The 18,897-nt window shown below is 40.3% G+C and overlaps 1 protein-coding gene across 1 annotated transcript in view; it reads right to left on the minus strand.

Annotated features, from left to right (window-relative positions):
* Positions 1-18,897, minus strand: part of DUSP3 (dual specificity phosphatase 3) — a 423,172-nt gene that overhangs the window by 347,479 nt on the left and 56,796 nt on the right. The window lies entirely within an intron of this gene.

The following is an 18,897-nucleotide window of genomic DNA, read 5'->3' on the forward strand; positions in this document are numbered from 1 at the left end:
TTGCAGATAACCCTTTCTCCAATCCTTCTTGAAGAAAGGATAGAATCTTAGGAATCTTTACCTTGTCCCAAGGGAATCCTTTAGATTCACACCAACAGATATATTTTTTCCATATTTTGTGGTAAATTTTTCTAGTTACAGGCTTTCTGGCCTGAACAAGAGTATCAATAACAGAATCTGAGAACCCTCGTTTTGATAAGATCAAGCGTTCAATCTCCAAGCAGTCAGCTGGAGTGAGATCAGATTCGGATGTTCGAACGGACCTTGAACAAGAAGGTCTCGTCTCAAAGGTAGCTTCCATGGTGGAGCCGATGACATATTCACCAGATCTGCATACCAAGTCCTGCGTGGCCACGCAGGAGCTATCAAGATCACTGACGCCCTCTCTTGATTGATCCTGGCTACCAGCCTGGGGATGAGAGGAAACGGCGGGAATACATAAGCTAGTTTGAAGGTCCAAGGTGCTACTAGTGCATCTACTAGAGTCGCCTTGGGATCCCTGGATCTGGACCCGTAGCAAGGAACCTTGAAGTTCTGACGAGAGGCCATCAGATCCATGTCTGGAATGCCCCACAGTTGAGTAATTTGGGCAAAGATTTCCGGATGGAGTTCCCACTCCCCCGGATGTAATGTCTGACGACTCAGAAAATCCGCTTCCCAATTTTCCACTCCTGGGATGTGGATTGCAGATAGGTGGCAGGAGTGAGTCTCCGCCCATTGAATGATTTTGGTCACTTCTTCCATCGCCAGGGAACTCCTTGTTCCCCCCTGATGGTTGATGTACGCAACAGTCGTCATGTTGTCTGATTGAAACCGTATGAACTTGGCCTTTGCTAGCTGAGGCCAAGCCTTGAGAGCATTGAATATCGCTCTCAGTTCCAGAATATTTATCGGTAGAAGAGATTCTTCCCGAGACCAAAGACCCTGAGCTTTCAGGGGTCCCCAGACCGCGCCCCAGCCCATCAGACTGGCGTCGGTCGTGACAATGACCCACTCTGGTCTGCGGAAGGTCATCCCTTGTGACAGGTTGTCCAGGGACAGCCACCAACGGAGTGAGTCTCTGGTCCTCTGATTTACTTGTATCTTCGGAGACAAGTCTGTATAGTCCCCATTCCACTGACTGAGCATGCACAGTTGTAATGGTCTTAGATGAATGCGCGCAAAAGGAACTATGTCCATTGCCGCTACCATCAAACCTATTACTTCCATGCACTGCGCTATGGAAGGAAGAGGAACGGAATGAAGTGTTTGACAAGAGATTAGAAGTTTTGTTTTTCTGGCCTCTGTCAGAAAAATCCTCCTTTCTAAGGAGTCTATTATTGTTCCCAAGAAGGGAACCCTTGTCGACGGAGATAGAGAACTCTTTTCCACGTTCACTTTCCATCCGTGAGATCTGAGAAAGGCCAGGACTATGTCCGTTTGAGCCTTTGCTTGAGGAAGGGACGACGCTTGAATCAGAATGTCGTCCAAGTAAGGAACTACTGCAATGCCCCTTGGTCTTAGTACCGCTAGAAGGGACCCTAGTACCTTTGTGAAAATCCTTGGAGCAGTGGCTAATCCGAAAGGAAGCGCCACGAACTGGTAATGCTTGTCCAGGAATGCGAACCTTAGGAACCGATGATGTTCCTTGTGGATAGGAATATGTAGATACGCATCCTTTAAATCCACCGTGGTCATGAATTGACCTTCCTGGATGGAAGGAAGAATTGTTCGAATGGTTTCCCTTTTGAACGATGGAACCTTGAGAAACTTGTTTAAGATCTTGAGATCTAAGATTGGTCTGAACGTTCCCTCTTTTTTGGGAACTATGAACAGATTGGAGTAGAACCCCATCCCTTGTTCTCCTAATGGAACAGGATGAATCACTCCCCTTTGTAACAGGTCTTCTACACAATGTAAGAATGCCTGTCTCTTTATATGGTCTGAAGACAATTGAGACCTGTGGAACCTCCCCCTTGGGGGAAGCCCCTTGAATTCCAGAAGATAACCTTGGGAGACTATTTCTAGTGCCCAAGGATCCAGAACATCTCTTGCCCAAGCCTGAGCAAAGAGAGAGAGTCTGCCCCCCACCAGATCCGGTCCCGGATCGGGGGCCAACATTTCATGCTGTCTTGGTAGCAGTGGCAGGTTTCTTGACCTGCTTTCCCTTGTTCCAGCCTTGCATTGGTCTCCAAGCTGGCTTGGCTTGAGAAGTATTAGCCTCTTGCTTAGAGGACGTAGCACTTGGGGTTGGTCCGTTTCTACGAAAGGGACGAAAATTAGGTTTATTTTTGGCCTTGAAAGACCTATCCTGAGGAAGGGCGTGGCCCTTACCCCCAGTGATATCAGAGATAATCTCTTTCAAGTCAGGGCCAAACAGCGTTTTCCCCTTGAAAGGAATGTTAAGTAGTTTGTTCTTGGAAGACGCATCTGCTGACCAAGATTTCAACCAAAGCGCTCTGCGCGCCACAATAGCAAACCCAGAATTTTTCGCCGCTGACCTAGCCAATTGCAAAGTGGCGTCTAGGGTGAAAGAATTGGCCAATTTGAGAGCACGGATTCTGTCCATAATCTCCTCATAAGGAGGAGAATCACTATCGATCGCCTTTACTAGCTCATCGAACCAGAAACACGCGGCTGTAGTGACAGGGACAATGCATGAAATTGGTTGTAGAAGGTAACCTTGCTGAACAAACATCTTTTTAAGCAAACCTTCTAATTTTTTATCCATAGGATCTTTGAAAGCACAACTATCTTCTATAGGTATAGTGGTGCGTTTGTTTAAAGTAGAAACCGCTCCCTCGACCTTGGGGACTGTCTGCCATAAGTCCTTTCTGGGGTCGACCATAGGAAACAATTTTTTAAATATGGGGGGAGGAACGAAAGGTATACCGGGCCTTTCCCATTCTTTATTTACAATGTCCGCCACCCGCTTGGGTATAGGAAAAGCTTCTGGGAGCCCCGGGACCTCTAGGAACTTGTCCATTTTACATAGTTTCTCTGGGATGATCAAATTCTCACAATCATCCAGAGTGGATAATACCTCCTTAAGCAGAGCGCGGAGATGTTCCAACTTAAATTTAAATGTAATCACATCGGGTTCAGCTTGTTGAGAAATTTTCCCTGAATCTGAAATTTCTCCCTCAGACAAAACCTCCCTGGCCCCCTCAGACTGGTGTAGGGGCATTTCAGAACCATTATCATCAGCATCCCCATGCTCTTCAGTATCTAAAACAGAGCAGTCGCGCTTGCGCTGATAAGTGGGCATTTTGGCTAAAATGTTTTTGATAGAATTATCCATTACAGCCGTTAATTGTTGCATAGTAAGGAGTATTGGCGCGCTAGATGTACTAGGGGCCTCCTGAGTGGGCAAGACTGGTGTAGACGAAGGAGGGAATGATGCAGTACCATGCTTACTCCCCTCACTTGAGGAATCATCTTGGGCATCATTTTCAGTGTCACATAAATCACATCTATTTAAATGAGAAGGAACCTTGGCTTCCCCACATTCAGAACACAGTCTATCTGGTAGTTCAGACATGTTAAACAGGCATAAACTTGATAACAAAGTACAAAAAACGTTTTAAAATAAAACCGTTACTGTCACTTTAAATTTTAAACTGAACACACTTTATTACTGCAATTGCGAAAAAGTATGAAGGAATTGTTCAAAATTCACCAAAATTTCACCACAGTGTCTTAAAGCCTTAAAAGTATTGCACACCAAATTTGGAAGCTTTAACCCTTAAAATAACGGAACCGGAGCCGTTTTTATCTTTAACCCCTTTACAGTCCCTGGTATCTGCTTTGCTGAGACCCAACCAAGCCCAAAGGGGAATACGATACCAAATGACGCCTTCAGAAAGTCTTTTCTATGTATCAGAGCTCCTCACACATGCGACTGCATGTCATGCTTCTCAAAAACAAGTGCGCAATACCGGCGCGAAAATGAGGCTCTGCCTATGATTAGGGAAAGCCCCTAGAGAATAAGGTGTCTAAAACAGTGCCTGCCGATATTATTTTACAAAAATACCCAGATTAAATGATTCCTCAAGGCTAAATATGTGTATATATGAATCGATTTAGCCCAGAAAATGTCTACAGTCTTAATAAGCCCTTGTGAAGCCCTTATTTACTGTCTGAATAAAAATGGCTTACCGGATCCCATATGGAAAATGACAGCTTCCAGCATTACATCGTCTTGTTAGAATGTGTCATACCTCAAGCAGCAAAAGACTGCTCACTGTTCCCCCAACTGAAGTTAATTCCTCTCAACAGTCCTGTGTGGAACAGCCATGGATTTTAGTAACGGTTGCTAAAATCATTTTCCTCTTACAAACAGAAATCTTCATCTCTTTTCTGTTTCAGAGTAAATAGTACATACCAGCACTATTTTAAAATAACAAACTCTTGATTGAATAAAAAAAACTACAGTTAAACACTAAAAAACTCTAAGCCATCTCCGTGGAGATGTTGCCTGTACAACGGCAAAGAGAATGACTGGGGTAGGCGGAGCCTAGGAGGGATCATGTGACCAGCTTTGCTGGGCTCTTTGCCATTTCCTGTTGGGGAAGAGAATATCCCACAAGTAAGGATGACGCCGTGGACCGGACACACCTATGTTGGAGAAACGGTATATAATATGTGTGGGTACAGTAAATGAGCAAGGGGAAAATTACAGCTAAACACAAACACCGCAGAAATTTAAAAATAGCCCTGGTCCTTCAGGGAAAGAAATTGAAAAATGGCCGTGTCCTTAAGGGGTTAAAGCTGCTGTTTAGCAGGTCATGTATGGTAGCTTTCAAAACAACAGATATTTGAAGGTCTGGTCCATTTAAACAAGATTATATTGATTTATTCTTGATAAAGTGATAGTTAACAGTGAAGTCCTGTAGTGAAATGCAAAAGATAAGTGGAATAGGTCTACTCACGCTGGGTGGAGTAAAGTAAAAAGACTCATGTATGAAATTAAAGATGGATCAGGGTGGATTAAAATGATTTATTCATCAACTCACAAATCACTCGGGTAAAAAGGAAACATGAAGAGAATCACACAGCTGGAGAGTCCCAAACCTCCTTGTGATAGAATCCCAGTTTATTCTGAAATCCAAACTTTTTAATTAATATTTTCTTTTTTTTTTTTTTTTATCAAAAATGACTATTTCTCTGCCTGTAAGTCACAATCTTCTATGCCTGTGTCTTTAGTTTAGATTTTGTGTTCTAAAATGCAAATAGTAGTCTATTTTTATATATAACAACTAATATTATCTTCCTGATTACAGCACTGTACTATCTTTCTGAGGGTACTGTGTATACAAAAGTATTAAAAATTACAAAATTACCTTTAGGTTGCATGTATAAGCTGTATTATTAAATGTAAATATTGCCTGAATGATGTAAGATATTGTTGTTTACACATTTTAAAGGGACAGTCTAGGCCAAAATAAACTTTCATGATTCAGATAGAGCATGTCATTTTAAACAATTTTCCAATTTACTTTTATCACCAATTTTTCACCATTAGAGGGTGTTAGTTCACGTGTTTCATATAGATAACACTGTGCTCGTGCACGTGAAGTTATCTGGGAGCAGGCACTGATTGGCTAAACTGCAAGTCTATCAAAAGAACTGAAATAAAGGGGCAGTTTGCAGAGGCTTAGATACAAGATAATCACAGAAGTTAAAAGTATATTAATATAACTGTGTTGGTTATGCAAAACTGGGAAATGGGTAATAAAGGGATTATCTATCTTTTAAAACAATAAAAATTCTGATGTAGACTGTCCCTTTAAAGATGCAAATATTCCAAAATCCAAACTATTCCGAAATCCAAACCTTTTTCCAGACCCAAGCAGTTTGAATTAAAGTGTTTTCTACATGTATCAAATTTGCTTTGTTTTCTTATAATTTGTTGAAGAGCATACTTAGGTAGGCTCGTGAGTAGCAATTCACTACTGGGGGCTACCTTGTGATTTGTGGCTGCACAAGTATGCCTCTTGTCATTGGCTCCCCCGATGTGTTCAGATAGTTTACAGTAGTGCCATCCTAAACCTACTTTTTAATAAAGGTTACCAAGAGAACAAAACACATTGTTTCATGTGTTTCTAGTCTGTTGATAGGAGGATTACCTTAGATTTATGTATGGAAGAGAAAAAAAACAAACACACACACCCTCATTACTTTTTAAACATTGAACTGTCACAGTGAATAATTATGAAAAAACAATATTGATGACTTTATTCAGTAAATAATCATGGAACTGTAAATGTTATATTAAGATGAATTCTACTAAAAAGCAAAATGCAGTGAAGCTCAATCATACATTTCCATATGTACTAATCAGATTGCAATCTACAAGCTTAATTGCATTATTTTGTTTAACATAGTTATGAAAAAATATAATTGTATCAACTTCCTGCATACACAAGAACACCAATTTCCTTCACTGTGAGATCCCTGTACAAGCATACTTATATCATTTAGAAAATACATTTTACTGCTCATCTTTCTTGATTCACTGCAGGGAAAGCCAGAGTTATTTTACTTCAAATGAAATTGTTTGAAGATACATTTCTATTCCTTTGTCTTGCTTGTGGGCTTTTCTTTATTCTTGTTAGTGCAATTATGTAGTGGAACGTTTGAAATTTCAGATAAAAAGTCTTAGCGGAACATTTTAATTCTGTTATTTAATAATTGGAACTGTAACAAAAATAAAAAAAACTGAAACAAATTACTCAAAATGAAGATAGATGACATTATAATTATTATGCTTTAGTATGCAAAAAGATGTGCCGTTATGAAAGTTTAACGCATGAAAACCTTAATTACAGCTCATTGCATACACCCTTTTTAATGGTGTGCTTATGCATGCCAAAGGAAAAAAAAAAAGTTGTTTTAAAGGGGCAGTAAACCTACAAAATAATGTTATATAATTCTGCACATAGCGCAGCATTATATAACATTATCTTAGTGCTAACTTTATACAACATAATATTGCAGCAATATTTTATTATAAAGTATAATTTCTCAGACCACCACTCCTTGCTCTACTGAGCCGGTCTGGTTTTTTCCTAAGCGCATCTGGGCAGCTGTCTAGTCACAGCCCAGCCCGATCGCACCATTACACTCAATGCAGCTCGCCCCCGCAATAAAATCTACTTTATAATAAAATATTGATGCAATATTATGTTGTATAAAGTTAGCGCTAAGATAATGTTATATAATTCTGCACTATGTGAAGAATTATATAACATTATTTTGTAGGTTTACTCCCCCTTTAAGCAATTTAAAAATGCAGTTTTTGCTCATTTGAGGCAAAATGTCATCTAGTCTGGCTTCTTTGGAATAATACCAAAACAGCTTATTTAAATAAATACATAAAATTAAAGTGTTTACACGGGCGGAAAATTATCTAGCACTTTGGATTGTTTCATGAACATACCTTACAAATACATGCATATCTTATATATACACAGTTTCCATTTCCTCTGGCCCAACCAAAAAGAGCGGTGTAGGCATATTGATCAGACATGACGTACCTTTCCAACTTATACAGTTAGAAAAAGACACAGAAGGAAGAATCCTCATCTTGATAGGATTGCTTCATGGATGTTCCATTACCATAGAAAATGCATATTTCCCTAACAAACAACAAATGCCATTTATGCACAAACTATCAAACAAGATACTAGAATGTGCCAAAGGCACAATAACAGTTGATGGTGATTTTAATGTCCCACTTGACCCTGAAATAGACACATATAATTACAGATTCAATAGGCCTTGAACTCATTAAAAAAGTCTCAATTCTAGCAAAGACCTGGTCAGACCATGCACCAGTACCCTGCCAAATTGAATGGCCAGATAGCCCTATGATCCCCTTCCTATGGAGGTTAGATGACTGTTTTCTAGACCACCCACTAATCAAACCAAGTATAGAAAAAACATTGACAGAATACTTCCAATTAAATATCAGAGAGGTAAACTACTAAAGCATAAAGCTAACTTAGTAAAACAGAATAGAACCAAATATGAAGCAATATTAAAAGAACTAGGACACCTGGAACAATAACATGAAAATGACCCAAAAAACGCCGACCTCATGACACGCCTTGCCCAAACTAGAAAATATTTAAACACTTTCCTACAACAAGAGCAGCAGAAGTGTGCCCTGCTCCTACAGCAAACATACTATGACCAATGAAACAAGGCGGGGAAACTATTAGCCAGATCACTTTGACACAAACAATTGAAAAACCACACTCAACACCTTAAATCTAAAACAGGCCTAATTAAAAGTGACAGACCCTCATTAGCAGAGATATGCCGCTTATAGCACTCATCACTATACAACATTACAGGCGAAGACAACAGAAGCAAACAGTTGCAAAAAGAAAGCCATCAGTAGATATTTAGAAAAAGTAGATCTACCCAAATTAAATGACGACCAATCCCAAAAACTAGACCTACCTATTAGTCTGACTGAAATATTTACAGCCATCAAGACCCTACCAACAGGAAAAAGCCCAGCACCTGATGGTTATGGAGCCAAGTATTATAAAAGGTTTGTGCACATCTTAGCCCCAAAACTAGCAATGTTGTTCAACTCCCTAGACACAACAGAAGGCTTTCTTCAATGCTAGAGGCACACATCCCTGTTCTCCCAAAGCGGGGTAAAACACCCAATGCCCCAGAAAACTTTAGACCCATTTCTCTCGTAAACACAGATATAAAACTATTTGCAAGAATAATGGCAGACAGACTGAACCTATTACTTACACAATTAATATCAATACCCCTACACATGATAAAGATAAATTGAGATCCACATGTTCCCTACACATTCAACAATCACAACTGAAATACCTAGGGATACTCCTAAACAGGGATCCCCAAGAGCTATTTGCCTCTAACTATCGTCTCTTACAAAGCAACATTGTTAGAGATTTGTCTAGTCGGAAAAATAAACCATTCTCTTGGATATGGAGAATTCATGTAGTTAAAATGAATATTCTACCGTTCATATTATATGTCCTTCAAAAAATACCCATATTGTTAACTAAAGAATATCTTAATCAATTTCAGAGCAATATAGAGCAATTTATCTGGAATGGGATCCAACCTAGAATCCCCAAGAGAACCCTATCCAGAGAGAATGGGGAAAAAGGAGTTCCCAATGTGACACGATATAGAATGGCAACCCTATTTCAAAGACTGGAGTTATAACTCAAATAATAAACAGCGGGTCCAGTTGGACACAGAAATATTACAAACAGATAATATTGGATGGCTGACTTGGCTGCACCCAGCACATAGACCTGACAAAATACAGAAATACTCCTTACGGACAGAACTTTTCGCACAGTGGGATGCAACTATAAACACAAGCACACACATTAACACAAGGCCTGCACCCTTGACCCCAATAGTTAATAACCACAAATTCTCATTCTTACAACTACTCAAAGTAGATACCTCAAATCCTCCACAATTAAGAGATTATATATTGAAGAACATTGCCCAAGGCGGGAAACTCCTAACAAGGCAGGAACTAGCAAATAAGACAGGCAATACATCTTTGTCTTGGATCATTAATGCACAACTGACACACTACCTCAAAACTCATAAACAAAAGCACAATATATCGCACCAGCTAACAACATTTGAGAGTCTCTGCACTTTAACACACTACCCCCTCCATACCATATCATCATTATATAAACTACTCCCAGACACAAGATCAGGGTCACCCCCCTCATATAGCCATAAGTGGCAAACCGACCTTAGAATGGACATAACACCCAAAGACTGGTCAAGAATATTTCAGAACCATAAAATAGCGTCAGCCAGAATCCAAGAAATGAATTATAAATTCCTGTTGTGCTGGTATCTAACCCTAGAACAACTCCAAAATATATATAAGCATACCAATAACCACTGTTGGAGGGGATGTGGAGAGACAGCTGACATGCTTCACAAATGGTGGAGTTGTAGCAGACTGGGCACCTTCTGGCAAGACATAATAACACACATAAACAAAACACTATCTAAACACATCTCAGTTGAACCAAGCATATAGTTACTTCACAAACTTTCAAACCTCAAAGATGAGATAAAGAAATCACTCCTACACATCATGATCAACAGCGCCAAAATTATGATACCAGAGAAGTAGAAGTCTTTGGAGTTACCTGACATAACATAATGGAAACAACAGGTAGACAACCTGCTTACACTAGAAAGATACCACTTCCTCAAAATAGGCAAAGTACATTCATGAATACATGACAATGAGATGGAATGCAAATAGAGATAGCTAAATATGAACCCCTATCCTCAATTTACCCCCTCACAATTAGAGAGAAACTCACTCTTCCTCCTGACACTGTTCCAAACAAACACTTAAAAATGAGAAAAACCTAACATATTTATAATACCTAGACCAGTGTTTTTCAACCAGTGTGCCGTGGCACACTAGTGTGCCGTGAGAGATCCTCAGGTGTGCCACGGCAGACTGACAACAGTGTGACATATTTTTTAAACTTTGCTTGTTTTTTACTCCCAGTGCAGGGGTAGTTTGTAGGAGGCATGGCATAACAGCACAATACATACAGTATGTGTGTGTTTGTGTGTATGTGTATATATATATGCTGTATTAGGCTACAATGTGTGATGTTTTTAACATTTTGGGATGGTGGTGTGCCACAGGATTTTTTAATGTAAAAAAGTGTGCCACAGCAAAATAAAGGTTAAAAATCACTGACCTAGACCACTGGAAAACTGTTAGAAATGTAGAATTGTTCAAGTATAAAAATATAATGTTTCTAATTTTTGTTACCCTACCTTATCTTACTTAAATATGTTTAACAATTATTTTATTGTATACTGAGTTATAATGTTTAATATGACATTCTGAACCTAAGCATCCAAGAGTAACCCAGCTGGAAGCGCACCTATGTTTCAAATCATTCAAATGCCCATGGACTAATGGACTTCAGCACCAAACCCCATTCTTATTCGAGCCCACTTAGGTTTATCTGAGATATGATAAATGACCCAAAAGAGGTCAACATTGTTATTAATGGGCTCCAATCAGATGTAAACTAGATTTAAAAGAGATGCATAAGGCATACAGGATTTGATAAAAGATGCATACTTTATTTTGTTGAATGGACAGACCAACACTAAATTGTAAAACTCTTGTATGTTACACACATATTATTCACAACGTGTATATTCAAAGATTGTAAATAAAGCTCCTTTGAAAAAAAAATTTTTAAAAAAATTATGCTTACCTGATAAATTTATTTATTTCTTGACATGGTGAGTCCACGAATCATCATCAATTACTGTTGGGAATATCACTCCTGACCAGCAGGAGGAGGCAAAGAGCACCACAGCAAAGATGTTAAGTATCACTTCCCTTCCCAAAAACCCCAGTCATTCGAGGAAAAGGAGAGAAAGGAAACACAAGGTGCAGAGGTTTATACAACTAAAACTGTCTGAAAAAAATCAGGGAGTATGCAGCGAAGACCAAGTTGCAGCCTTGCAAATCTGTTCCACAGAAGCTTAATTTATAAAGGCCCAGGAAGAAGAAACAGCCCTTGTGGAATGAGCCATGATTCTCTCAGGAGGTTGCGGTCCAGCAGTCTCATAGGCCAAACAAATAATACTCTTCAGCCAAAGAGAAAGAGAAGAAGCCATAGCTTTCTGACCCTTGCGTTTCCCAGAGAAACAAACAAACAAATCAGAAGACTGGCAAAAGTCCTTAGTCACCTGCAAGTAGAATTTCAGCGCACGCACAACATCTAGGTTGTGTAGCAAACACTCCTTAGGAGAAGAAGGATTAGGACACAGGGAAGGAACAACGATCTCCTGATTAATATTCCTGTCCGATACAACTTTAGGAAGGAAACCTAACTCACGGCTAGATTTAGAGTTTTGTCGGTAACGACCCGCGTAGCTAACGCTGTTTTTTCCCCCCCCGCACCTTTTAAATACCGCTGGTATTTAGAGTTCACAGAAGGGCTGCGTTAGGCTCCAAAAAGGGAGCGTATAGCATATTTACCACCACTGCAACTCTCAATACCAGCAGTGCTTACGGACGCGGCAAGCTTCAAAAACGTGCTTGTGCACGATTTCCCCATAGGAAACAATGGGGCCGTCTGAGCTGAAAAAAACCTAACACCTGCAAAAAACCCTAACACCCTAACATGAACCCCGAGTCTAAACACCCCTAACCTTACACTTATTAACCCCTAATCTGCTGCCCCAGCTATCGCTGACATATTTTTTTAACCCCTAATCTGCCGCTCCGTACACCGCCGCCACCTACGTTTTCCCTATGTACCCCTAATCTGCTGCCTCTAACACCGCCGACCCCTATATTATATTTATTAACCCTTAATCTGCCGCCCCCAATGTCGCCGCCACCTACCTACACTTATTAACCCCTAATCTGCCGACCGGACCTCACCGCTACTCTAATAAATTTATTAACCCCTAAAGCTAAGTCTAACCCTAACACTAACACCCCCCTAAGTTAAATATAATTTTTATCTAACGAAATAAATTAACTCTTATTAAATAAATTATTCCTATTTAAAGCTAAATACTTACCTGTAAAATAAACCCTAATATAGCTACAATATAAATAATAATTATATTGTAGCTGTTTTAGGATTAATATTTATTTTACAGGCAACTTTGTATTTATATTAACAAGGTACAATAGCTAATAAATAGTTAAGAACTATTTAATAGCTACCTAGTTAAAATAATTAGAAAAGTACCTGTAAAATAAATCCTAACCTAAGTTACAATTAAACCTAACACTACACTATCAATAAATAAATTAAATAAAATACCTACAATTATCTACAATTAAACCTAACACTACACTATCAATAAATAAATTAAATGCAAATACCTACAAATAAATACAAATAAATACACTAACTAAAGTACAAAAAATAAAAAAAGAACTAAGTTACAAAAAATAAAAAAATAATTTACAAACATTAAAAAAAGATTACAACAATTTTAAGCTAATTACACCTACTCTAAGCCCCCTAATAAAATAACAAAGCCCCCCAAAATAAAAAAAATTCCCTACCCTATTCTAAAATAAAAATAGAAAAGCTCTTTTACCTTACCAGCCCTTAAAAGGGCCTTTTGCGGGGCATGCCCCAAAGAATTCTGCTCTTTTGCCTGAAAAAAATAAACCTAACACTAAGCCCCTGAAGATCTTCCTACCTTATCTTCACCACGCCGGGTATCACCGATCGGTCCAGAAGAGCCTCCGAAGTCTTCATCCAAGCCCAAGCGGGGCTGAAGAGATCCATCATCGGGCTGAAGAGGTCCATTATCGGGCTGAAGAGGTCCATCATCGGGCTGAAGTCTTGATCCAAGCGGCGGCTGAAGAGGTCCATCATCGGGCAGAAATCTTCATCCTATCCGGGCAGAAGAGGACATCCGGACCGGTAGAGATCTTCATCCAAGCCGCATCTTCTATCTTCATCCATCCGGAGCGGAGCCATCTTCTTCAAGCCGACGCGGATCCATCCTCTTCTACCGACGCCTACTCACCAAATGACGGTTCCTTTAAATGACGTCATCCAAGATGGCGTCCCTCGAATTCCGATTGGCTGATAGGATTCTATCAGCCAATCGGAATTAAGGTAGGAAAATTCTGATTGGCTGATGGAATCAGCCAATCAGATTGAGCTCGCATTCTATTGGCTGTTCCGATCAGCCAATAGAATGCGAGCTCAATCTGATTGGCTGATTGGATCAGCCAATCAGATTGAACTTGAATCTGATTGGCTGATTCCATCAGTCAATCAGAATTTCCCTACCTTAATTCCGATTGGCTGATAGAATCCTATCAGCCAATCGGAATTCGAGGGACGCCATCTTGGATGACGTCATTTAAAGGAACCGTCATTCGGCAAGTAGGCGTCGGTAGAAGAGGATGGATCCGCATCAGCTGGAAGAAGATGGCTCCGCACCGCATGGATGAAGATAGAAGATGCGGCTTGGATGAAGATGTCTACCGGTCCGGATGTCCTCTTCTGCCCGGATAGGATGAAGACTTCTGCCCGATGATGGACCTCTTCAGCCCGATGATGGACCTCTTTAGCCCGATGATGGATCTCTTCAGCCCCCGCTTGGGCTTGGATGAAGACTTTGCAGGCTCTTCTGGACCGATCGGTGATACCCGGCGTGGTGAAGATAAGGTAGGAAGATCTTCAGGGGCTTAGTGTTAGGTTTATTTAAGGGGGATTTGGGTTAGATTAGGGGTATGTGGGTGGTGGGTTGTAATGTTGGGGGGGTATTGTATGTTTTTTTTTTTCAGGCAAAAGAGCAGAATTCTTTGGGGCATGCCCCAAAAAAAGCTCTTTTAAGGGCTGGTAAGGTAAAAGAGCTTTTCTATTTTTATTTTAGAAAAGGATAGGGTTTTTTTTTTATTTTGGGGGGCTTTGTTATTTTATTAGGGGGCTTAGAGTAGGTGTAATTAGCTCAAAATTGTTGTAATATTTTTCTAATGTTTGTAAATATTTTTTTATTTTTTTGTAACTTAGTTCTTTTTTATTTTTTGTACTTTAGTTAGTTTATTTAATTGTATTTATTTGTAGGTATTTTATGTAATTAATTTATTGATAGTGTAGTGTTAGGTTTAATTGTAGATAATTGTAGGTATTTTATTTAATTAATTTATTGATAGTGTAGTGTTAGGTTTAATTGTAACTTAGGTTATGATTTATTTTACATGTCATTTTGTATTTATTTTAACTAGGTAGCTATTAAATAGTTCTTAACTATTTAATAGCTATTGTACCTGGTTAAAATAAATACAAAGTTACCTGTAAAATAAATATTAATCCTAAAATAGCTACAATATAATTATAATTTATATTGTAGCTATATTAGGGTTTATTTTACAGGTAAGTATTTAGCTTTAAATAGGAATAATTTATTTAATAAGATTTATTTTATTTCGTTAGATTTAAATTATATTTAACTTAGGGGGGTGTTAGGGTTAGACTTAGCTTAAAGGGCCACTAAACCCAAACTCTTTCTTTCATGATTCAGATAGAACATACAAATTCAAACAACATTACAATTTACTTCTATTATTTATTTTGCTTCATTTTTTAGATATCCTTATTTGAAGAAAAAGCAATGCACGTGGGTGAGCCAATCACATGAGACTTCTATGTGCAGCAACCAATCAGCAGCTACTGAGCATATCTAGATATGCTTTTCAGCAAAGAATATCAAGAGAATAAAACAAATTAGATAATAGAAGTAAATTAGAAAGATGTTTAAAAATGCATTCTCTTTCTAAATCATGAAAGAAAAAATGTGGGTATCATGTCCCTTTAAGGGGTTAATAAATTTATTAGAGTAGCTTTGAGGTCCGGTCGGCAGATTAGGGGTTAATACTTGAAGTTAGGTGTCGGTGGTGTTAGGGAGGGCAGATTAGGGGTTAATACTATTTATTATAGGGTTATTGAGGCGGGAGTGAGGCGGATTAGGGGTTAATAACTTTATTATAGTAGCAGTGAGGTTCGGTCGGCAGATTAGGGGTTAATAATTGTAGGTAGGTAGCGGCGACGTTGGGGGGGGCAGATTAGGGGTTAATAAATATAATATAGGGGTCGGCGGTGTTAGGGGCAGCAGATTAGGGGTACATAGGGATAACGTAGGTTGCGGCGGTGTGCGGTCGGCAGATTAGGGGTTAAAAAAATTTATTAGAGTGGCGGCGATGTGGGGGGGCCTCGGTTTAGGGGTACATAGGTAGTTTATGGGTGTTAGTGTACTTTAGAGCACAGTAGTTAAGAGGTTTATGAACCGGCGTTAGCCCAGAAAGCTCTTAACTCCTGGCTTTTTGCTGCGGCTGGAGTTTTGTCGTTAGATTTCTACCGCTCACTTCAGCCAAGACTCTAAATACCAGCGTTAGAAAAATCCCATTGAAAAGATAGGATACGCAAATGGCATAGGGGGATCTGCGGTATGGAAAAGTCGCGGCTGCAAAGTGAGCGTTAGACCCTTTTCTGACTGACTCTAAATACCAGCGGTAGCCCAAAACCAGCGTTAGGAGCCTCTAACGCTGGTTTTGACGGCTAACGCCAAACTCTAAATCTAGTCGTCAGTACGAAGAACCACCTTATTAGAAAAAAAGATAAGATAAGGCGAATCAAACTGCAGCGCCAAGAGTTCCGAGACTCTCCAAGCAGAATAAATAGTAACAAGAAACAACCTTCCAAGATAACCTCTTAATATCTAAGGAATGCATAGGCTCAAACGGAGCATGTTGTAAAACTTTAAAAACAAGGTTAAGACTCCATGGAGGAGTAACAGGTTTAAAACGCAGGCCTGATCTGCCAGACGTTTATGCAACAAAATAGACAATGCAGAGATTTGTCCCTTCAGCATACTTGCTGACAAACCCTTCTCCAGACCTTCCTGGAGAAAAGACAAAATCCTAGGAATCCTGACTCCAAGAGTAGCCTCTGGATTCACACCAATACAGATATTTACTCCAAATTTTATGGCAAATCCTTCTAGTCACAGGCTTGCGAGCCTGAATCAAGGTCTCAATGACCGACTCAGAAAATCCACGCTTAGCTAAAATTAAGAGTTTAATCTCCAAGAAGTCAGCTTCAGAGAAACGAGATTTGGATGAAGGAAGGGACCCTGAAGCAGAAGGTCCTTCCTCAGCGGAAGTCTCGAAGGTGGAAGAGATGACATTTCCACTAGGTCTGCATACCCGATCCTGCGAGGAATCACCGACGCCCTCTCCTGCTTGATCCGTGAAATGACTCGAGGAAGGAGAGCGAATGGAGGAAACAGGTATGCTAGTCTGAAATTCCAAGGAACTGCCAGAGCATCTATCAGAACAGCCTGTGGATCCCTTGACCTCGAACCATACCTCGGGAGCTTGTCATTATGCCAATATGTCATGAGATCCGGCTCCGGCCGTCCCCATTTGATGGTCAAGCCAGAAAACACCTACGGATGGAGTTCCCACTCCCCGGGATGAAAAGTCTGTCTGCTCAGAAAATCTGCTTCCTAATTGTCCACTCCTGGAGTGTGGATCGCAGTTGTGGGTCTCGGCCCACTGAATAATTCGAGCAACCTCTGTCATGGCCAAGGAACTCCAAGTTCTTCCCTGGTGGTTGATGTATGTCACCAATGTTATGTTGTCCGACTGGAACCTGATAAACCGGGCTAAAGCAAACTGAGGCCAGGCATGCAGAGCATTGAAGATCCCTTTCAGCTCTAGGATGTTTATGGGGAGATCTGACTCCTCCCGAGTCCATAGACCCTGATCCTTCAACGTGTCCATGACTGCTCCCCAGCCCAGTAGGCTGGCATCCTTGGTCACAATCAGCCAGATAGGTCTGTGGAAGCAGGTTCCCTGGCAGAGGTGTTCCTGAGACAACCACCACAGAAGAGAATCTCTTGTCGTCTGATCCAGATCTATTCGAGGAGACATATTTACATAGTCCATGTTCCATTGTCTTAGCATGCATAACTTCAGGGCCCTTAGATGGAACCAAGCAAATGGGATGATGTCCATGGAAGCTACCATCAGACCAATTACTTCCATACATTGAGCCACTGACGGTCAAGGAGAGGACTGAAGGGCAAGGCAAGAGTGGAAAATCTTGGATTTTCTGACCTCTGTCAGAAATATCTTCATTGATAGGAAATCTATTACGGTCCCCAAGAACACTACCCTTGTAGCCAGAACCAAATAACTTTTTCCCAGATTCACCTTCCATCCGTGGGAGAGAAGAAAAAAGACAACAAGATCTCTGTATGAGAGTTTGCTTGTTTAAAAGACAGCGCCTGAACCAGAATGTCATCCAGATAGGGAACCACTGCAATGCCTGAGACCAGATCACTGCCAATAGAACCCAATATAACCCCCAGAACTGGGTGCTGTGGCAAGGCCAAATGGGAGAGCCACAAACTGAAAATGATTGTCCAAGAAGGCAAATCTCAGAAACTTGTGATGATCCTTGTGAATAGGAACATGAAGATACGCGTCCTTTAGGTCTATGGTTGTCATGAACTGACCCTCTTGGACCAAGGGAAAAATGGAACGTATAGTTTCCATCTTGAAGGACGGAACTCTGAGGAACTTGTTTAGACATTTCAGATCTAAAATTGGTCTGAAAGTTCCCTCTTTTTAGGGAGCCACGAACAGATTGGAGTAGAATCCCAGACCCTGTTCATTTTTATCTGGTTTACAGATAATCTTGAGAGGAGGAACCTGCCTCTGGGAGGAAAAGTCTTGAATTCTAATTTGTACCCCTGGGATATGATGTCCACTGTAAAAGGATCTGGGACATCCCTTATCCAGGCTTGAGCGAATTGAGAAAGTCTGCCCCCTACTGGATCTGCTCCCAGATCGGGGGCCGACCCTTCATGCTGACTTGGAATCAGCTGTGGGTTTCTTAGACTGCTTCCCATTGTTCCAAGACTAACTAGGCTTCCAGGAAAGCTTGGATTGTTCTTGCTTAGAGGAAGGAGGGGAGGGTTTACCTCTAAAGTTAAGAAAGGAACAAAAATTACTCTGGTGACCTGTTTATTCCTCTTATCCTGAGGGAGAATAGATCCGTTTCCTTCTGTAATATCTGAAATTATTTCAGCCAAGCCAGGCCCAAACAAGGTCTTACCCTTGTAGGGGATCACCAAAAGCTTGGACTTAGATGAAACACCCGCAGACCAGGATCTCAATCATAAGGCTCTGCAAGCTAGAACTGCAAAACCAGACATTTTTTGCTCAGAACTTAATGACTTGCAAAGAAGCATCCGTGATAAAGGAATTGGCTAACTTAAGAGCCTTAATCCTGTCCTGGATCTCCTCAAGAGGAGTATCTGTCTGAATAGAATCAGACAAGG

This window comes from Bombina bombina, chromosome 1 (assembly GCF_027579735.1).
Source record: "Bombina bombina isolate aBomBom1 chromosome 1, aBomBom1.pri, whole genome shotgun sequence".
NCBI classification, from domain to species: domain Eukaryota; kingdom Metazoa; phylum Chordata; class Amphibia; order Anura; family Bombinatoridae; genus Bombina; species Bombina bombina.